The sequence below is a fragment of the Pseudophryne corroboree genome, unplaced genomic scaffold (assembly GCF_028390025.1).
Source record: "Pseudophryne corroboree isolate aPseCor3 unplaced genomic scaffold, aPseCor3.hap2 scaffold_1338, whole genome shotgun sequence".
In the NCBI taxonomy this organism is placed as follows: Eukaryota; Metazoa; Chordata; class Amphibia; order Anura; family Myobatrachidae; genus Pseudophryne; species Pseudophryne corroboree.
Window position 1 is genome coordinate 123,503 of NW_026967964.1, and position 22,381 is coordinate 145,883.

At 38.8% G+C, this 22,381-nt stretch overlaps 4 non-coding genes across 4 annotated transcripts; all 4 read right to left on the bottom strand.

Annotated features, from left to right (window-relative positions):
• Positions 1-813: 813 nt before the first annotated feature.
• LOC134994899 (U5 spliceosomal RNA) lies at positions 814-929 on the bottom strand. Its single transcript, XR_010197834.1, has one exon. It is a non-coding gene; the product is annotated as a U5 spliceosomal RNA (small nuclear RNA).
• Positions 930-1,204: 275 nt separating this feature from the next.
• LOC134994897 (U5 spliceosomal RNA) lies at positions 1,205-1,320 on the bottom strand. The gene has a single exon (XR_010197832.1). It is a non-coding gene; the product is annotated as a U5 spliceosomal RNA (small nuclear RNA).
• Positions 1,321-1,594: 274 nt separating this feature from the next.
• LOC134994900 (U5 spliceosomal RNA) lies at positions 1,595-1,711 on the bottom strand. The gene has a single exon (XR_010197835.1). It is a non-coding gene; the product is annotated as a U5 spliceosomal RNA (small nuclear RNA).
• Positions 1,712-1,770: 59 nt separating this feature from the next.
• LOC134994881 (U1 spliceosomal RNA) lies at positions 1,771-1,934 on the bottom strand. The gene has a single exon (XR_010197824.1). It is a non-coding gene; the product is annotated as a U1 spliceosomal RNA (small nuclear RNA).
• Between the last annotated feature and the right edge of the window lie 20,447 nt (positions 1,935-22,381).

The following is a 22,381-nucleotide window of genomic DNA, read 5'->3' on the forward strand; positions in this document are numbered from 1 at the left end:
GTGCCCAGCATCCTCTACGTACTAAGAGAAAAGGATTTACCGGTAGGTATTAAAATCCTATTTTCTCATACGACCTAGAGGATGCTGGGGTCACATTAAGAACCATGGGGTTATACCAAAGCTCTTGAACGGGTGGGAGAGTGCGTACGACTCTGCAGCACCGAATGACCCAACTTGAGGTTATCATCAGCCAAGGTATCAAACTTGTAAAACTTAGCAAAAGTGTTTACTAAATAGCTGCTCGGCAAAGTTGCAATGCCGAGACTCCCCGACCAGCTGCCCAGGATGAACCCACCTTTCTAGTAGAATGGGTCTTCACCTAATTCAGTAACGGCAATCCTGCCGTGGAATGAGCATGCTGAATTTTACCACAGATCCAGCGCATAATGGTCTGCATGGAAGCAGGACACCCAATCATGTTGGGAGCATACAGGACAAACAGAGCCTCTGTTTTCCTAATCTGAACCGTTCTGGTGACATAAATTTTCAAAGTTCTGACCACAGCCAGAGACTTTGACTCAACGAAGGTGTCAGTGGCCAAAGGCACCATGTGGAAAGATGAACCACCTTCGGCAGAAATTGTTGACGTGTCCTCAATTCTGCTCTATCTTCATGAAAGATCAAATAAAGGCTCTTGTGATACTGCATGGTTTGTACTGTTTTCCATGTGCTCCCAGATCTTTCAAGCAAGTAGCATGGTCAAGAAAGTTCTGTTTGAAAAGAAACAAACATTTACTGTCATTGTTATGCAAATAAACTTACATTAAAGCTAACAAGAAAGCACACTCGTTCTGTCTTTAAACTGATAAAAGAAACCCCAATAATATGGGGCATGCAAAAATTGAGATAAAACTCAGTTTTGCTCCTCTCCACGGAAATCTTTAATAAAAGGCGAAATATTTGTTAGTTCTGAAGAGAAACCAGAGCATGACCAAGATTCCACCTGTCGCCTGAGTGCCATGCCAGCAGTTCTCATTCAGCTCAAAGTGAGCACCCAATTTGAATGAAAGAAAGCAGATTTCTCACCAGGCTTCCCCTTGCTATAAACATGGTTTGTACTCTTTTCCATGTGCTCCCAGATCTTTCAAACAATTAGTGTGGTCAAGAAAGTTCTGTTTGAAAAGAAACAAACATTTACTGTCATTTCTATGCAAATGAGCTTACATTAAAGCACACTCGTTCTATCTTTAAACCAATAAAATAAAACCCCAATAAGATGGGGCATGCAAAAATTGAGATAAAACTCAGTTTTGCTCCTCTCCACGGAAATCTTTAGTAAAAGGCAAAATATTTGTTCGTTCTGAAGAGAAACCACAGCATGACCAAGATTCTACCTGTCGCCTGAGTGCCATGCCAGCAGTCCTCATTCAGCTCAAAGTGAGCACCCAATTTGAAAGAAAGAAAGCAGATTTCTCACCAGGCTTCCCCTTGCTATAAACATGGTTTGTACTCTTTTCCATGTGCTCCCAGATCTTTCAAGCAATTAGTATAGTCAAGAAAGTTCTGTTTGAAAAGAAACAAACATTTACTGTCATTTCTACGCAAATGAGCTTACATTAAAGCACACTCGTTCTATCTTTAAACTGATAAAAGAAACCCCAATAAGACGGGGCATGCAAAAATTGAGATAAAACTCAGTTTTGCTCCTCTCCACGGAAATCTTTAGTAAAAGGCAAAAGATTTGTTCGTTCTGAAGAACTAGCACAAGGGAACTCTCAAAAGAAGAACAAGGCTCTGAAACAAAGAAATCTGACTTTTACCAGAGCTGACCAGAGGAAAACACAAACACAGTCCCCCACTACCACAAATAAAGCAGTCGAGTTTCCCACATTTGGGGAAATCACAGGGGTCAGCATACCCAGAATGCAATGAATGAACCTCACCCTGGGAGAATAATCTTCATGACCATGGTATCTCCTATGCAAAATAAGTATGATTTGGGATAGAGCTGGGGAGGGCCGCTGCTCAGGCACATCTCTGTCAAGTTAAGGAGATTCAACTGAGGCAGCACAAGGGAACTCTCATCTGGGGACAACAACTGCAGGGAGAACACATATTTTCAGATGAACATGGGAGGGCAGAAGGCTGCCTAATACTGAAGCACCCCCAAACAACAAACCAAATGCAACAACTAGTGCAAGCATTCCTGGGGGAAGGCCTGCCGCAGATGGATTTGCATATGGTGATGTCATCCAAGCAGTGGGTCAAAGTTGGCTTCAACCCTCGTCTGCATATGAAAACAGAAAAGGGGCGTGCAGGGCATGGTGGCCTTTTGCGGCGCTTGTCTGACCCCTAGTTTGCATTAAACACCTCCACCCTCCTTCGGTGTGGGGCTCATGTTGGCTATGCCCCAGCCCCTGAAGCATTCAAGCTGATTTTTCTCCCAAACGAAAGACACTAGAATGAAAATTTTAAAGCCTCCTGTTAGTGCTTCATATACACGTTATAGCCCTGAATTTTCCAATGCCTATCTCTTTGCAAAAGAGAGATATCGACAAGGAAAAGCTGTATTGTACCTTTGCATTTTTCTCCCAAACGAAGGACATTAGAATGAAAATTTTAAAGCCTCCTATTAGTGCTTCATCTACACGTTATAGCCCTGAATTTTCCAATGCCTAGCTCTTTGCAAAAGAGAGATATCGGCAAGGAAAAGCTGTATTGTACCTTTGCATTTTTCTCCCAAACGAAAGACACTAGAATGAAAATTTTAAAGCCTCCTGTTAGTGCTTCATCTACACGTTATAGCCCTGAATTTTCCAATGCCTATCTCTTTGCAAAAGAGAGATATCGGCAAGGAAAAGCTGTATTGTACCTTTGCATTTTTCTCCCAAACGAAGGACACTAGAATGAAAATTTTAAAGCCTCCTATTAGTGCTTCATCTACACGTTATAGCCCTGAATTTTCCAATGCCTATCTCTTTGCAAAAGAGAGATATCGGCAAGGAAAAGCTGTATTGTACCTTTGCATTTTTCTCCCAAACGAAGGACACTAGAATGAAAATTTTAAAGCCTCCTGTTAGTGCTTCATCTATACGTTATAGCCCTGAATTTTCAAATGCCTATCTCTTTGCAAAAGAGAGATATCGGCAAGGAAAAGCTGTATTGTACCTTTGCATTTTTCTCCCAAACGAAGGACACTAGAATGAAAATGTAAAAGCCTCCTGTTAGTGCTTCATCTACACGGTATAGCCCTGAATTTTCCAATGCCTAGCTCTTTGCAAAAGAGAGATATTGGCAAGGAAAAGCTGTATTGTACCTTTGCATTTTTCTCCCAAACGAAGGACACTAGAATGAAAATTTTAAAGCCTCCTGTTAGTGCTTCATCTACACGTTATAGCCCTGAATTTTCCAATGCCTATCTCTTTGCAAAAGAGAGATATCGGCAAGGAAAAACTGTATTGTACCTTTGCATTTTTCTCCCAAACGAAAGACACTAGAATGAAAATTTTAAAGCCTCCTGTTAGTGCTTCATCTACACGTTATAGCCCTGAATTTTCCAATGCCTAGCTCTTTGCAAAAGAGAGATATCGGCAAGGAAAAACTGTATTGTACCTTTGCATTTTTCTCCCAAACGAAAGACACTAGAATGAAAATTTTAAAGCCTCCTGTTAGTGCTTCATCTACACGTTATAGCCCTGAATTTTCCAATGCCTAGCTCTTTGCAAAAGAGAGATATTGGCAAGGAAAAGCTGTATTGTACCTTTGCATTTTTCTCCCAAACGAAAGACACTAGAATGAAAATTTTAAAGCCTCCTGTTAGTGCTTCATCTACACGTTATAGCCCTGAATTTTCCAATGCCTAGCTCTTTGCAAAAGAGAGATATCGGCAAGGAAAAGCTGTATTGTACCTTTGCATTTTTCTCCCAAACGAAGGACACTAGAATGAAAATGTAAAAGCCTCCTGTTAGTGCTTCATCTACACGGTATAGCCCTGAATTTTCCAATGCCTAGCTCTTTGCAAAAGAGAGATATTGGCAAGGAAAAGCTGTATTGTACCTTTGCATTTTTCTCCCAAACGAAGGACACTAGAATGAAAATTTTAAAGCCTCCTGTTAGTGCTTCATCTACACGTTATAGCCCTGAATTTTCCAATGCCTATCTCTTTGCAAAAGAGAGATATCGGCAAGGAAAAACTGTATTGTACCTTTGCATTTTTCTCCCAAACGAAAGACACTAGAATGAAAATTTTAAAGCCTCCTGTTAGTGCTTCATCTACACGTTATAGCCCTGAATTTTCCAATGCCTAGCTCTTTGCAAAAGAGAGATATTGGCAAGGAAAAGCTGTATTGTACCTTTGCATTTTTCTCCCAAACGAAAGACACTAGAATGAAAATTTTAAAGCCTCCTGTTAGTGCTTCATCTACACGTTATAGCCCTGAATTTTCCAATGCCTAGCTCTTTGCAAAAGAGAGATATCGGCAAGGAAAAGCTGTATTGTACCTTTGCATTTTTCTCCCAAACGAAAGACACTAGAATGAAAATTTTAAAGCCTCCTGTTAGTGCTTCATCTACACGTTATAGCCCTGAATTTGTCCAATGCCTATCTCTTTGCAAAAGAGAGATATCGGCAAGGAAAAGCTGTATTGTACCTTTGCATTTTTCTCCCAAACGAAGGACACTAGAATGAAAATTTTAAAGCCTCCTGTTAGTGCTTCATCTACACGTTATAGCCCTGAATTTTCCAATGCCTATCTCTTTGCAAAAGAGAGATATCGGCAAGGAAAAGCTGTATTGTACCTTTGCATTTTTCTCCCAAACGAAAGACACTAGAATGAAAATTTTAAAGCCTCCTGTTAGTGCTTCATCTACATGTTATAGCCCTGAATTTTCCAATGCCTATCTCTTTGCAAAAGAGAGATATCGGCAAGGAAAAGCTGTATTGTACCTTTGCATTTTTCTCCCAAACGAAGGACATTAGAATGAAAATTTTAAAGCCTCCTATTAGTGCTTCATCTACACGTTATAGCCCTGAATTTTCCAATGCCTATCTCTTTGCAAAAGAGAGATATCGGCAAGGAAAAGCTGCATTGTACTTTTGCATTTTTCTCCCAAACGAAAGACACTAGAATGAAATTTTTAAAGCCTACTGTTAGTGCTTCATCTACACGTTATAGCCCTGCATTTTCCAATGCCTATCTCTTTGCAAAAGAGAGATATCGGCAAGGAAAAGCTGCATTGTACTTTTGCATTTTTCTCCCAAACGAAAGACACTAGAATGAAAATTTTAAAGCCTCCTGTTAGTGCTTCATCTACACGTTATAGCCCTGAATTTTCCAATGCCTAGCTCTTTGCAAAAGAGAGATATTGGCAAGGAAAAGCTGTATTGTACCTTTGCATTTTTCTCCCAAACGAAAGACACTAGAATGAAAATTTTAAAGCCTCCTGTTAGTGCTTCATCTACACGTTATAGCCCTGAATTTTCCAATGCCTATCTCTTTTCAAAAGAGAGATATCGGCAAGGAAAAACTGTATTGTACCTTTGCATTTTTCTCCCAAACGAAGGACACTAGAATGAAAATTTAAAAGCCTCCTGTTAGTGCTTCATCTACACGTTATAGCCCTGCATTTTCCAATGCCTATCTCTTTGCAAAAGAGAGATATCGGCAAGGAAAAGCAGCATTGTACCTTTGCATTTTTCTCCCAAACGAAAGACACTAGAATGAAAATTGTAAAGCCTCCTGTTAGTGCTTCATCTACACGTTATAGCCCTGCATTTTCCAATGCCTAGCTCTTTGCAAAAGAGAGATATTGGCAAGGAAAAGCTGTATTGTACCTTTGCATTTTTCTCCCAAACGAAAGACACTAGAATGAAAATTTTAAAGCCTCCTGTTAGTGCTTCATCTACATGTTATAGCCCTGCATTTTCCAATGCCTATCTCTTTGCAAAAGAGAGATATCGGCAAGGAAAAGCAGCATTGTACTTTTGCATTTTTCTCCCAAACGAAAGACACTAGAATGAAAATTTTAAAGCCTCCTATTAGTGCTTCATCTACACGTTATAGCCTTGAATTTTCCAATGCCTAGCTCTTTGCAAAAGAGAGATATCGGCAAGGAAAAGCTGTATTGTACCTTTGCATTTTTCTCCCAAACGAAAGACACTAGAATGAAAATTTTAAAGCCTCCTGTTAGTGCTTCATCTACACGTTATAGCCCTGAATTTTCCAATGCCTATCTCTTTGCAAAAGAGAGATATCGGCAAGGAAAAGCTGTATTGTACCTTTGCATGTTTCTCCCAAACGAAGGACACTAGAATGAAAATTTTAAAGCCTCCTATTAGTGCTTCATCTACACGTTATAGCCCTGAATTTTCCAATGCCTATCTCTTTGCAAAAGAGAGATATCGGCAAGGAAAAGCTGTATTGTACCTTTGCATTTTTCTCCCAAACGAAGGACACTAGAATGAAAATTTTAAAGCCTCCTTTTAGTGCTTCATCTACACGTTATAGCCCTGAATTTTCCAATGCCTATCTCTTAGCAAAAGAGAGATATCGGCAAGGAAAAGCTGTATTGTACCTTTGCATTTTTCTCCCAAACGAAAGACACTAGAATGAAAATTTTAAAGCCTCCTGTTAGTGCTTCATATACACGTTATAGCCCTGAATTTTCCAATGCCTATCTCTTTGCAAAAGAGAGATATCGGCAAGGAAAAGCTGCATTGTACTTTTACATTTTTCTCCCAAACGAAAGACACTAGAATGAAAATTTTAAAGCCTCCTGTTAGTGCTTCATCTACACGTTATAGCCCTGAATTTTCCAATGCCTATCTCTTTGCAAAAGAGAGATATCGGCAAGGAAAAGCTGCATTGTACTTTTACATTTTTCTCCCAAACGAAAGACACTAGAATGAAAATTTTAAAGCCTCCTTTTAGTGCTTCATCTACACGTAATAGCCCTGAATTTTCCAATGCCTATCTCTTTGCAAAAGAGAGATATCGGCAAGGAAATGCTGTATTGTAAAGAAAATACAAGGATAGTAAACCACTGCGCTCACTGCGGCTGCAGTTATATAGAACCCTGGTGTCACTCAACACCATATACCGTAACCATGAACAAAAAAAGGGGAACTAACACAACTGCGCACTGCTGAGAATGATTCATAAAATAGTCAAAAAGTCTTTGAAGCAATGTCTGTTTGGATAATGATGGGGGAGGTGTTGTTCAATCTTCTCCTTCTTTCTCTTCCCTTTCTATTTCCAATCGATCTCCTTCAATTTCGCCAAGTGTCCCTCAAAAACAGTGAGAAAGAGCAATATTTTGTAGGGTGTCTTAAATTTCAGGGAATTCTAAGTTGTATAGCTCAATTAGATGGTTCGTACCGTACTCACGTATAGTACGGAGAATTTCACACGTATAAAGGTTTCTTTGTGGACCCAAGATTTCATCCAGCTGGATGGTTTGTTCTGTGTGTTCCTTCAAATTCTCGCCAAATGGTGTCACAGCATGGGAGATACCGGGGGAAAGAGTGTCCCAATTACTGAATATATCTCAATTAATTTTATCCAATTAATTATACAGGTAACCAGTGGGAATAAACTGGCGTACCGTACTCACACTCCAAAAATGTTAAGTACACCCATAAAGGTATCTTTTACAGGTAATCCAAACTTCAGACAGATAAAACAGGTATAGGAGAGTAGAGGGTAAGCGTACCCCACTTACAATCTTCAATGATGTTTCCAAGCACGTAGCGGTTTCTTTTTCTAGTCTCTTCCCATGAAGTGGACCTCCACTCCTAAGTCCTCCAATCTCGGTAAAATGAGATATATATCAGGAGTGGAAGTTTGATAAAAAGTATTTTATTGAATGTAAACAGTAAAATAGCAGCAATAGGGCAAAAAGACTCCTAACAAAACAACCAGAAGATGTTTTACCACTACCAAACAAGAGATGAAATAGATCCGGATTATCTCACCTCAGTCAATAATGGTCTGGATAGTTTGTAAGTAGTGAATGGCCCTCACACCAACGCGTTTCGACCGGGAGGTCTTTTTCAAGGTGTGTTATGAGGGCAACTGTACTTCTACTTATACCCCAAAACAGGAAACAGTCATAATGTGGGCGTGATCAGTCACAATTAAAATCAATATATTAAAACACATATTCCGTAGTTAAAAACCTTCAGATTCTGTGACTAATGGGTATCTAATAACATTTGGGGACATTTCATGTACTAATAAATCGTGTTTCTTATTCTATTTGTACATATATTGTGCTGTGCGTTCCACCTGTCCGTGGTGGAACGCACCATTTCCGCCGGAAATAGATAGGGGAACAAGAAATGGTTCCCAATATATCCTGCCGATAGATGGTCCGCATCACGTGCTGCCGGAAGTGATGTGCGTTCCACTCGTTCACAGTGGAACGCACTCACTGATGGATGGTCCGCGTCACGTGCTGCCGGAAGTGATGTGCGTTCCACTCGTTCACGGTGGAACGCACTCACTGATTGATGGTCCGCGGCCTATGTTTCCGGAAGTACTGTGCGTTCCACTCGTCTTTAGTGGAACGCACTTCCTCCGGATGTGGCGGACATTCGTGAAGGGGGAGTGTAATGAGTGACGCGTACAGTAGTGTGCGTTCCACTCATTCTTAGTGGAACGCACAACCCGGAACTGGCGGGTCTCTCTCCTATACAAGAATTTTATGTTAGCTGATATTTACATATATTTTACACATTACTTTACTGGTATTTGTTAGCACAATCTATGTTCCATAAGTCCTTCCTACAGTAGATTTCCCTCTCCCAATTACACCGGTACCATCCAACTGGGTCCAGTAAAGTAATGTGTAAAATATATGTAAATATCAGCTAACATAGATTGTATTCACACTATTAATAGGTCCTATGAAAGAGAGGCCCTCTTAATAGAAGGTTTCCCTTCACCTAACCCGGTACCATCCAACTAGGTCCAATATAGGAATGTATAAAATATATGTAAATATCAGCTAACATAGATTTTATTTACACTATTAATAGGTCCTGTGAAAGAGAGGCCCTCTTAATAGAAGGTTTCTCTTCACCTAACCCTTCCTAAAATTCTTGTATAGGAGTTTACAAAAATACATGAAAATATATTTCACTATCAATTGTATTTAAGTATAATTTATTTTAACTAGTATATCGTTTTTTATTTTCCATAAGATTTTACTTCTCATGTACAAACTACTGTTTTCCTCATGTCAGATTATAAAACTGGACCATCACCACAGATATGGAGAGAGACCCGCCAGTTCCGGGTTGTGCGTTCCACTAAGAATGAGTGGAACGCACACTACTGTACGCGTCACTCATTACACTCCCCCTTCACGAATGTCCGCCACATCCGGAGGAAGTGCGTTCCACTAAAGACGAGTGGAACGCACAGTACTTCCGGAAACATAGGCCGCGGACCATCAATCAGTGAGTGCGTTCCACCGTGAACGAGTGGAACGCACATCACTTCCGGCAGCACGTGACGCGGACCATCCATCAGTGAGTGCGTTCCACTGTGAACGAGTGGAACGCACATCACTTCCGGCAGCACGTGATGCGGACCATCTATCGGCAGGATATATTGGGAACCATTTCTTGTTCCCCTATCTATTTCCGGCGGAAATGGTGCGTTCCACCACGGACAGGTGGAACGCACAGCACAATATATGTACAAATAGAATAAGAAACACGATTTATTAGTACATGAAATGTCCCCAAATGTTATTAGATACCCATTAGTCACAGAATCTGAAGGTTTTTAACTACGGAATATGTGTTTTAATATATTGATTTTAATTGTGACTGATCACGCCCACATTATGACTGTTTCCTGTTTTGGGGTATAAGTAGAAGTACAGTTGCCCTCATAACACACCTTGAAAAAGACCTCCCGGTCGAAACGCGTTGGTGTGAGGGCCATTCACTACTTACAAACTATCCAGACCATTATTGACTGAGGTGAGATAATCCGGATCTATTTCATCTCTTGTTTGGTAGTGGTAAAACATCTTCTGGTTGTTTTGTTAGGAGTCTTTTTGCCCTATTGCTGCTATTTTACTGTTTACATTCAATAAAATACTTTTTATCAAACTTCCACTCCTGATATATATCTCATTTTACCGAGATTGGAGGACTTAGGAGTGGAGGTCCACTTCATGGGAAGAGACTAGAAAAAGAAACCGCTACGTGCTTGGAAACATCATTGAAGATTGTAAGTGGGGTACGCTTACCCTCTACTCTCCTATACCTGTTTTATCTGTCTGAAGTTTGGATTACCTGTAAAAGATACCTTTATGGGTGTACTTAACATTTTTGGAGTGTGAGTACGGTACGCCAGTTTATTCCCACTGGTTACCTGTATAATTAATTGGATAAAATTAATTGAGATATATTCAGTAATTGGGACACTCTTTCCCCGGTATCTCCCATGCTGTGACACCATTTGGCGAGAATTTGAAGGAACACACAGAACAAACCATCCAGCTGGATGAAATCTTGGGTCCACAAAGAAACCTTTATACGTGTGAAATTCTCCGTACTATACGTGAGTACGGTACGAACCATCTAATTGAGCTATACAACTTAGAATTCCCTGAAATTTAAGACACCCTACAAAATATTGCTCTTTCTCACTGTTTTTGAGGGACACTTGGCGAAATTGAAGGAGATCGATTGGAAATAGAAAGGGAAGAGAAAGAAGGAGAAGATTGAACAACACCTCCCCCATCATTATCCAAACAGACATTGCTTCAAATGCTGTATTGTACCTTTGCATTTTTCTCCCAAACGAAAGACACTAGAATGAAAATTTTAAAGCCTCCTGTTAGTGCTTCATCTACACGTTATAGCCCTGAATTTTCCAATGCCTAGCTCTTTGCAAAAGAGAGATATTGGCAAGGAAAAGCTGTATTGTACCTTTGCATTTTTCTCCCAAACGAAGGACACTAGAATGAAAATTTTAAAGCCTCCTGTTAGTGCTTCATCTACACGTTATAGCCCTGAATTTTCCAATGCCTATCTCTTTGCAAAAGAGAGATATCGGCAAGGAAAAGCAGCATTGTACTTTTGCATTTTTCTCCCAAACGAAAGACACTAGAATGAAAATTTTAAAGCCTCCTGTTAGTGCTTTATCTACACGTTATAGCCCTGAATTTTCCAATGCCTAGCTCTTTGCAAAAGAGAGATATTGGCAAGGAAAAGCTGTATTGTACCTTTGCATTTTTCTCCCAAACGAAAGACACTAGAATGAAAATTTTAAAGTCTACTGTTAGTGCTTCATCTACACGTTATAGCCCTGAATTTTCCAATGCCTAGCTCTTTGCAAAAGAGAGATATCGGCAAGGAAAAGCTGTATTGTACCTTTGCATTTTTCTCCCAAACGAAAGACACTAGAATGAAAATTTTAAAGCCTCCTGTTAGTGCTTCATCTACACGTTATAGCCCTGAATTTTCCAATGCCTATTTCTTTGCAAAAGAGAGATATCGGCAAGGAAAAGCTGTATTGTACCTTTGCATTTTTCTCCCAAACGAAGGACACTAGAATGAAAATTTTAAAGCCTCCTATTAGTGCTTCATCTACACGTTATAGCCCTGAATTTTCCAATGCCTATCTCTTTGCAAAAGAGAGATATCGGCAAGGAAAAGCTGTATTGTACCTTTGCATTTTTCTCCCAAACGAAGGACACTAGAATGAAAATTTTAAAGCCTCCTTTTAGTGCTTCATCTACACGTTATAGCCCTGAATTTTCCAATGCCTATCTCTTAGCAAAAGAGAGATATCGGCAAGGAAAAGCTGTATTGTACCTTTGCATTTTTCTCCCAAACGAAAGACACTAGAATGAAAATTTTAAAGCCTCCTGTTAGTGCTTCATATACACGTTATAGCCCTGAATTTTCCAATGCCTATCTCTTTGCAAAAGAGAGATATCGGCAAGGAAAAGCTGCATTGTACTTTTACATTTTTCTCCCAAACGAAAGACACTAGAATGAAAATTTTAAAGCCTCCTGTTAGTGCTTCATCTACACGTTATAGCCCTGAATTTTCCAATGCCTATCTCTTTGCAAAAGAGAGATATCGGCAAGGAAAAGCTGCATTGTACTTTTACATTTTTCTCCCAAACGAAAGACACTAGAATGAAAATTTTAAAGCCTCCTTTTAGTGCTTCATCTACACGTAATAGCCCTGAATTTTCCAATGCCTATCTCTTTGCAAAAGAGAGATATCGGCAAGGAAATGCTGTATTGTACCTTTGCATTTTTCTCCCAAACGAAAGACACTAGAATGAAAATTTTAAAGCCTCCTGTTAGTGCTTCATCTACACGTTATAGCCCTGAATTTTCCAATGCCTATCTCTTAGCAAAAGAGAGATATCGGCAAAGAAAAGCTGTATTGTACCTTTGCATTTTTCTCCCAAACGAAAGACACTAGAATGAAAATTTTAAAGTCTACTGTTAGTGCTTCATCTACACGTTATAGCCCTGAATTTTCAAATGCCTAGCTCTTTGCAAAAGAGAGATATCGGCAAGGAAAAGCTGTATTGTACCTTTGCATTTTTCTCCCAAACGAAAGACACTAGAATGAAAATTTTAAAGCCTCCTGTTAGTGCTTCATCTACACGTTATAGCCCTGAATTTTCCAATGCCTATCTCTTTGCAAAAGAGAGATATCGGCAAGGAAAAGCTGTATTGTACCTTTGCATTTTTCTCCCAAACGAAAGACACTAGAATGAAAATTTTAAAGCCTCCTGTTAGTGCTTCATATACACGTTATAGCCCTGAATTTTCCAATGCCTATCTCTTTGCAAAAGAGAGATATCGGCAAGGAAAAGCTGCATTGTACTTTTACATTTTTCTCCCAAACGAAAGACACTAGAATGAAAATTTTAAAGCCTCCTGTTAGTGCTTCATCTACACGTTATAGCCCTGAATTTTCCAATGCATATCTCTTTGCAAAAGAGAGATATCGGCAAGGAAAAGCTGCATTGTACTTTTACATTTTTCTCCCAAACGAAAGACACTAGAATGAAAATTTTAAAGCCTCCTTTTAGTGCTTCATCTACACGTAATACCCCTGAATTTTCCAATGCCTATCTCTTTGCAAAAGAGAGATATCGGCAAGGAAATGCTGTATTGTACCTTTGCATTTTTCTCCCAAACGAAAGACACTAGAATGAAAATTTTAAAGCCTCCTGTTAGTGCTTCATCTACACGTTATAGCCCTGAATTTTCCAATGCCTATCTCTTTGCAAAAGAGAGATATCGGCAAGGAAAAGCTGTATTGTACCTTTGCATTTTTCTCCCAAACGAAGGACACTAGAATGAAAATTTTAAAGCCTCCTTTTAGTGCTTCATCTACACGTTATAGCCCTGAATTTTCCAATGCCTATCTCTTAGCAAAAGAGAGATATCGGCAAGGAAAAGCTGTATTGTACCTTTGCATTTTTCTCCCAAACGAAAGACACTAGAATGAAAATTTTAAAGCCTCCTGTTAGTGCTTCATATACACGTTATAGCTTTGAATTTTCCAATGCCTATCTCTTTGCAAAAGAGAGATATCGGCAAGGAAAAGCTGCATTGTACTTTTGCATTTTTCTCCCAAACGAAAGACACTAGAATGAAAATTTTATAGCCTCCTGTTTGTGCTTCATCTACACGTTATAGCCCTGAATTTTCCAATGCCTATCTCTTTGCAAAAGAGAGATATCGGCAAGGAAAAGCTGCATTGTACTTTTACATTTTTCTCCCAAACGAAAGACACTAGAATGAAAATTTTAAAGCCTCCTTTTAGTGCTTCATCTACACGTAATAGCCCTGAATTTTCCAATGCCTATCTCTTTGCAAAAGAGAGATATCGGCAAGGAAATGCTGTATTGTACCTTTGCATTTTTCTCCCAAACGAAAGACACTAGAATGAAAATTTTAAAGCCTCCTGTTAGTGCTTCATCTACACGTTATAGCCCTGAATTTTCCAATGCCTATCTCTTTGCAAAAGAGAGATATCGGCAAGGAAAAACTGTATTGTACCTTTGCATTTTTCTCCCAAACGAAAGACACTAGAATGAAAAATTTAAAGCCTCCTGTTAGTGCTTCATCTACACGTTATAGCCCTGAATTTTCCAATGCCTATCTCTTTGCAAAAGAGAGATATCGGCAAGGAAAAGCTGTATTGTACCTTTGCATTTTTCTCCCAAACGAAAGACACTAGAATGAAATTTTTAAAGCCTACTGTTAGTGCTTCATCTACACGTTATAGCCCTGCATTTTCCAATGCCTATCTCTTTGCAAAAGAGAGATATCGGCAAGGAAAAGCTGTATTGTACCTTTGCATTTTTCTCCCAAACGAAAGACACTAGAATGAAATTTTTAAAGCCTACTGTTAGTGCTTCATCTACACGTTATAGCCCTGCATTTTCCAATGCCTATCTCTTTGCAAAAGAGAGATATCGGCAAGGAAAAGCTGCATTGTACTTTTGCATTTTTCTCCCAAACGAAAGACACTAGAATGAAAATTTTAAAGCCTCCTGTTAGTGCTTCATCTACACGTTATAGCCCTGAATTTTCCAATGCCTAGCTCTTTGCAAAAGAGAGATATTGGTAAGGAAAAGCTGTATTGTACCTTTGCATTTTTCTCCCAAACGAAAGACACTAGAATGAAAATTTTAAAGCCTCCTGTTAGTGCTTCATCTACACGTTATAGCCCTGAATTTTCCAATGCCTATCTCTTTTCAAAAGAGAGATATCGGCAAGGAAAAACTGTATTGTACCTTTGCATTTTTCTCCCAAACGAAGGACACTAGAATGAAAATTTAAAAGCCTCCTGTTAGTGCTTCATCTACACGTTATAGCCCTGCATTTTCCAATGCCTATCTCTTTGCAAAAGAGAGATAACGGCAAGGAAAAGCAGCATTGTACCTTTGCATTTTTCTCCCAAACGAAAGACACTAGAATGAAAATTGTAAAGCCTCCTGTTAGTGCTTCATCTACACGTTATAGCCCTGCATTTTCCAATGCCTAGCTCTTTGCAAAAGAGAGATATTGGCAAGGAAAAGCTGTATTGTACCTTTGCATTTTTCTCCCAAACGAAAGACACTAGAATGAAAATTTTAAAGCCTCCTGTTAGTGCTTCATCTGCACGTTATAGCCCTGCATTTTCCAATGCCTATCTCTTTGCAAAAGAGAGATATCGGCAAGGAAAAGCAGCATTGTACTTTTGCATTTTTCTCCCAAACGAAAGACACTAGAATGAAAATTTTAAAGCCTCCTGTTAGTGCTTCATCTACATGTTATAGCCCTGAATTTTCCAATGCCTATCTCTTTGCAAAAGAGAGATATCGGCAAGGAAAAGCAGCATTGTACTTTTGCATTTTTCTCCCAAACGAAAGACACTAGAATGAAAATTTTAAAGCCTCCTGTTAGTGCTTCATCTACACGTCATAGCCCTGAATTTTCCAATGCCTAGCTCTTTGCAAAAGAGAGATATTGGCAAGGAAAAGCAGCATTGTACTTTTGCATTTTTCTCCCAAACGAAAGACACTAGAATGAAAATTTTAAAGCCTCCTGTTAGTGCTTCATCTACACGTTATAGCCCTGAATTTTCCAATGCCTAGCTCTTTGCAAAAGAGAGATATTGGCAAGGAAAAGCTGTATTGTACCTTTGCATTTTTCTCCCAAACGAAAGACACTAGAATGAAAATGTTAAAGCCTCCTGTTAGTGCTTCATCTACACGTTATAGCCCTGAATTTTCCAATGCCTATCTCTTTGCAAAAGAGAGATATCGGCAAGGAAAAGCTGTAATGTACCTTTGCATTTTTCTCCCAAACGAAGGACACTAGAATGAAAATTTTAAAGCCTCCTGTTAGTGCTTCATCTACACGTTATAGCCCTGAATTTTCAAATGCCTATCTCTTTGCAAAAGAGAGATATCGGCAAGGAAAAGCTGTATTGTACCTTTGCATTTTTCTCCCAAACGAAAGACACTAGAATGAAAATTTTAAAGCCTCCTGTTAGTGCTTCATCTACACGTTATAGCCCTGAATTTTCCAATGCCTATCTCTTTGCAAAAGAGAGATATCGGCAAGGAAAAACTGTATTGTACCTTTGCATTTTTCTCCCAAACGAAAGACACTAGAATGAAAATTTTAAAGCCTCCTGTTAGTGCTTCATCTACACGTTATAGCCCTGAATTTTCCAATGCCTAGCTCTTTGCAAAAGAGAGATATTGGCAAGGAAAAGCTGTATTGTACCTTTGCAGTTTTCTCCCAAACGAAAGACACTAGAATGAAAATTTTAAAGTCTACTGTTAGTGCTTCATCTACACGTTATAGCCCTGAATTTTCCAATGCCTAGCTCTTTGCAAAAGAGAGATATCGGCAAGGAAAAGCTGTATTGTACCTTTGCATTTTTCTCCCAAACGAAAGACACTAGAATGAAAATTTTAAAGCCTCCTGTTAGTGCTTCATCTACACGTTATAGCCCTGAATTTTCCAATGCCTAGCTCTTTGCAAAAGAGAGATATTGGCAAGGAAAAGCTGTATTGTACCTTTGCATTTTTCTCCCAAACGAAAGACACTAGAATGAAAATTTTAAAGCCTCCTGTTAGTGCTTCATCTACACGTTATAGCCCTGAATTTTCCAATGCCTATCTCTTTGCAAAAGAGAGATATCGGCAAGGAAAAGCTGTATTGTACCTTTGCATGTTTCTCCCAAACGAAGGACACTAGAATGAAAATTTTAAAGCCTCCTATTAGTGCTTCATCTACACGTTATAGCCCTGAATTTTCCAATGCCTATCTCTTTGCAAAAGAGAGATATCGGCAAGGAAAAGCTGTATTGTACCTTTGCATTTTTCTCCCAAACGAAGGACACTAGAATGAAAATTTTAAAGCCTTCTGTTAGTGCTTCATCTACACGTTATAGCCCTGAATTTTCAAATGCCTATCTCTTTGCAAAAGAGAGATATCGGCAAGGAAAAGCTGTATTGTACCTTTGCATTTTTCTCCCAAACGAAAGACACTAGAATGAAAATTTTAAAGCCTCCTGTTAGTGCTTCATCTACACGTTATAGCCCTGAATTTTCCAATGCCTAGCTCTTTGCAAAAGAGAGATATTGGCAAGGAAAAGCTGTATTGTACCTTTGCATTTTTCTCCCAAACGAAAGACACTAGAATGAAAATTTTAAAGCCTCCTGTTAGTGCTTCATCTACACGTTATAGCCCTGAATTTTCCAATGCCTATCTCTTTGCAAAAGAGAGATATCGGCAAGGAAAAGCTGTATTGTACCTTTGCATGTTTCTCCCAAACGAAGGACACTAGAATGAAAATTTTAAAGCCTCCTATTAGTGCTTCATCTACACGTTATAGCCCTGAATTTTCCAATGCCTATCTCTTTGCAAAAGAGAGATATCGGCAAGGAAAAGCTGTATTGTACCTTTGCATTTTTCTCCCAAACGAAGGACACTAGAATGAAAATTTTAAAGCCTTCTGTTAGTGCTTCATCTACACGTTATAGCCCTGAATTTTCAAATGCCTATCTCTTTGCAAAAGAGAGATATCGGCAAGGAAAAGCTGTATTGTACCTTTGCATTTTTCTCCCAAACGAAAGACACTAGAATGAAAATTTTAAAGCCTCCTGTTAGTGCTTCATCTACACGTTATAGCCCTGAATTTTCCAATGCCTATCTCTTTGCAAAAGAGAGATATCGGCAAGGAAAAACTGTATTGTACCTTTGCATTTTTCTCCCAAACGAAAGACACTAGAATGAAAATTTTAAAGCCTCCTGTTAGTGCTTCATCTACACGTTATAGCCCTGAATTTTCCAATGCCTAGCTCTTTGCAAAAGAGAGATATTGGCAAGGAAAAGCTGTATTGTACCTTTGCATTTTTCTCCCAAACGAAAGACACTAGAATGAAAATTTTAAAGTCTACTGTTAGTGCTTCATCTACACGTTATAGCCCTGAATTTTCCAATGCCTAGCTCTTTGCAAAAGAGAGATATCGGCAAGGAAAAGCTGTATTGTACCTTTGCATTTTTCTCCCAAACGAAAGACACTAGAATGAAAATTTTTAAGCCTCCTGTTAGTGCTTCATCTACACGTTATAGCCCTGAATTTTCCAATGCCTATCTCTTTGCAAAAGAGAGATATCGGCAAGGAAAAGCTGTATTGTACCTTTGCATTTTTCTCCCAAACGAAGGACACTAGAATGAAAATTTTAAAGCCTCCTATTAGTGCTTCATCTACACGTTATAGCCCTGAATTTTCCAATGCCTATCTCTTTGCAAAAGAGAGATATCGGCAAGGAAAAGCTGTATTGTACCTTTGCATTTTTCTCCCAAACGAAGGACACTAGAATGAAAATTTTAAAGCCTCCTTTTAGTGCTTCATCTACACGTTATAGCCCTGAATTTTCCAATGCCTATCTCTTAGCAAAAGAGAGATATCGGCAAGGAAAAGCTGTATTGTACCTTTGCATTTTTCTCCCAAACGAAAGACACTAGAATGAAAATTTTAAAGCCTCCTGTTAGTGCTTCATATACACGTTATAGCCCTGAATTTTCCAATGCCTATCTCTTTGCAAAAGAGAGATATCGGCAAGGAAAAGCTGCATTGTACTTTTACATTTTTCTCCCAAACGAAAGACACTAGAATGAAAATTTTAAAGCCTCCTGTTAGTGCTTCATCTACACGTTATAGCCCTGAATTTTCCAATGCCTATCTCTTTGCAAAAGAGAGATATCGGCAAGGAAAAGCTGCATTGTACTTTTACATTTTTCTCCCAAACGAAAGACACTAGAATGAAAATTTTAAAGCCTCCTTTTAGTGCTTCATCTACACGTAATAGCCCTGAATTTTCCAATGCCTATCTCTTTGCAAAAGAGAGATATCGGCAAGGAAATGCTGTATTGTACCTTTGCATTTTTCTCCCAAACGAAAGACACTAGAATGAAAATTTTAAAGCCTCCTGTTAGTGCTTCATCTACACGTTATAGCCCTGAATTTTCCAATGCCTAGCTCTTTGCAACAGAGAGATATTGGCAAGGAAAAGCTGTATTGTACCTTTGCATTTTTCTCCCAAACGAAGGACACTAGAATGAAAATTTTAAAGCCTCCTGTTAGTGCTTCATCTACACGTTATAGCCCTGAATTTTCCAATGCCTATCTCTTTGCAAAAGAGAGATATCGGCAAGGAAAAGCTGTATTGTACCTTTGCATTTTTCTCCCAAACGAAGGACACTAGAATGAAAATTTTAAAGCCTCCTTTTAGTGCTTCATCTACACGTTATAGCCCTGAATTTTCCAATGCCTATCTCTTAGCAAAAGAGAGATATCGGCAAGGAAAAGCTGTATTGTACCTTTGCATTTTTCTCCCAAACGAAAGACACTAGAATGAAAATTTTAAAGTCTACTGTTAGTGCTTCATCTACACGTTATAGCCCTGAATTTTCAAATGCCTAGCTCTTTGCAAAAGAGAGATATCGGCAAGGAAAAGCTGTATTGTACCTTTGCATTTTTCTCCCAAACGAAAGACACTAGAATGAAAATTTTAAAGCCTCCTGTTAGTGCTTCATCTACACGTTATAGCCCTGAATTTTCCAATGCCTATCTCTTTGCAAAAGAGAGATATCGGCAAGGAAAAGCTGTATTGTACCTTTGCATTTTTCTCCCAAACGAAAGACACTAGAATGAAAAATTTTAAAGCCTCCTGTTAGTGCTTCATATACACGTTATAGCCCTGAATTTTCCAATGCCTATCTCTTTGCAAAAGAGAGATATCGGCAAGGAAAAGCTGCATTGTACTTTTACATTTTTCTCCCAAACGAAAGACACTAGAATGAAAATTTTAAAGCCTCCTGTTAGTGCTTCATCTACACGTTATAGCCCTGAATTTTCCAATGCCTATCTCTTTGCAAAAGAGAGATATCGGCAAGGAAAAGCTGCATTGTACTTTTACATTTTTCTCCCAAACGAAAGACACTAGAATGAAAATTTTAAAGCCTCCTTTTAGTGCTTCATCTACACGTAATACCCCTGAATTTTCCAATGCCTATCTCTTTGCAAAAGAGAGATATCGGCAAGGAAATGCTGTATTGTACCTTTGCATTTTTCTCCCAAACGAAAGACACTAGAATGAAAATTTTAAAGCCTCCTGTTAGTGCTTCATTTACACGTTATAGCCCTGAATTTTCCAATGCCTATCTCTTTGCAAAAGAGAGATATCGGCAAGGAAAAGCTGTATTGTACCTTTGCATTTTTCTCCCAAACGAAGGACACTAGAATGAAAATTTTAAAGCCTCCTTTTAGTGCTTCATCTACACGTTATAGCCCTGAATTTTCCAATGCCTATCTCTTAGCAAAAGAGAGATATCGGCAAGGAAAAGCTGTATTGTACCTTTGCATTTTTCTCCCAAACGAAAGACACTAGAATGAAAATTTTAAAGCCTCCTGTTAGTGCTTCATATACACGTTATAGCCCTGCATTTTCCAATGCCTATCTCTTTGCAAAAGAGAGATATCGGCAAGGAAAAGCAGCATTGTACTTTTGCATTTTTCTCCCAAACGAAAGACACTAGAATGAAAATTTTAAAGCCTCCTGTTAGTGCTTCATCTACACGTTATAGCCCTGAATTTTCCAATGCCTATCTCTTTGCAAAAGAGAGATATCGGCAAGGAAAAACTGTATTGTACCTTTGCATTTTTCTCCCAAACGAAAGACACTAGAATGAAAATTTTAAAGCCTCCTGTTAGTGCTTCATCTACACGTTATAGCCCTGAATTTTCCAATGCCTAGCTCTTTGCAAAAGAGAGATATTGGCAAGGAAAAGCTGTATTGTACCTTTGCATTTTTCTCCCAAACGAAAGACACTAGAATGAAAATTTTAAAGCCTCCTGTTAGTGCTTCATCTACACGTTATAGCCCTGAATTTTCCAATGCCTAGCTCTTTGCAAAAGAGAGATATCGGCAAGGAAAAGCTGTATTGTACCTTTGCATTTTTCTCCCAAACGAAAGACACTAGAATGAAAATTTTAAAGCCTCCTGTTAGTGCTTCATCTACACGTTATAGCCCTGAATTTTCCAATGCCTATCTCTTTGCAAAAGAGAGATATCGGCAAGGAAAAGCTGTATTGTACCTTTGCATTTTTCTCCCAAACGAAGGACACTAGAATGAAAATTTTAAAGCCTCCTATTAGTGCTTCATCTACACGTTATAGCCCTGAATTTTCCAATGCCTATCTCTTTGCAAAAGAGAGATATCGGCAAGGAAAAGCTGTATTGTACCTTTGCATTTTTCTCCCAAACGAAGGACACTAGAATGAAAATTTTAAAGCCTCCTTTTAGTGCTTCATCTACACGTTATAGCCCTGAATTTTCCAATGCCTATCTCTTAGCAAAAGAGAGATATCGGCAAGGAAAAGCTGTATTGTACCTTTGCATTTTTCTCCCAAACGAAAGACACTAGAATGAAAATTTTAAAGCCTCCTGTTAGTGCTTCATATACACGTTATAGCCCTGAATTTTCCAATGCCTATCTCTTTGCAAAAGAGAGATATCGGCAAGGAAAAGCTGCATTGTACTTTTACATTTTTCTCCCAAACGAAAGACACTAGAATGAAAATTTTAAAGCCTCCTGTTAGTGCTTCATCTACACGTTATAGCCCTGAATTTTCCAATGCCTATCTCTTTGCAAAAGAGAGATATCGGCAAGGAAAAGCTGCATTGTACTTTTACATTTTTCTCCCAAACGAAAGACACTAGAATGAAAATTTTAAAGCCTCCTTTTAGTGCTTCATCTACACGTAATAGCCCTGAATTTTCCAATGCCTATCTCTTTGCAAAAGAGAGATATCGGCAAGGAAATGCTGTATTGTACCTTTGCATTTTTCTCCCAAACGAAAGACACTAGAATGAAAATTTTAAAGCCTCCTGTTAGTGCTTCATCTACACGTTATAGCCCTGAATTTTCCAATGCCTAGCTCTTTGCAACAGAGAGATATTGGCAAGGAAAAGCTGTATTGTACCTTTGCATTTTTCTCCCAAACGAAGGACACTAGAATGAAAATTTTAAAGCCTCCTGTTAGTGCTTCATCTACACGTTATAGCCCTGAATTTTCCAATGCCTATCTCTTTGCAAAAGAGAGATATCGGCAAGGAAAAGCTGTATTGTACCTTTGCATTTTTCTCCCAAACGAAGGACACTAGAATGAAAATTTTAAAGCCTCCTTTTAGTGCTTCATCTACACGTTATAGCCCTGAATTTTCCAATGCCTATCTCTTAGCAAAAGAGAGATATCGGCAAGGAAAAGCTGTATTGTACCTTTGCATTTTTCTCCCAAACGAAAGACACTAGAATGAAAATTTTATAGTCTACTGTTAGTGCTTCATCTACACGTTATAGCCCTGAATTTTCAAA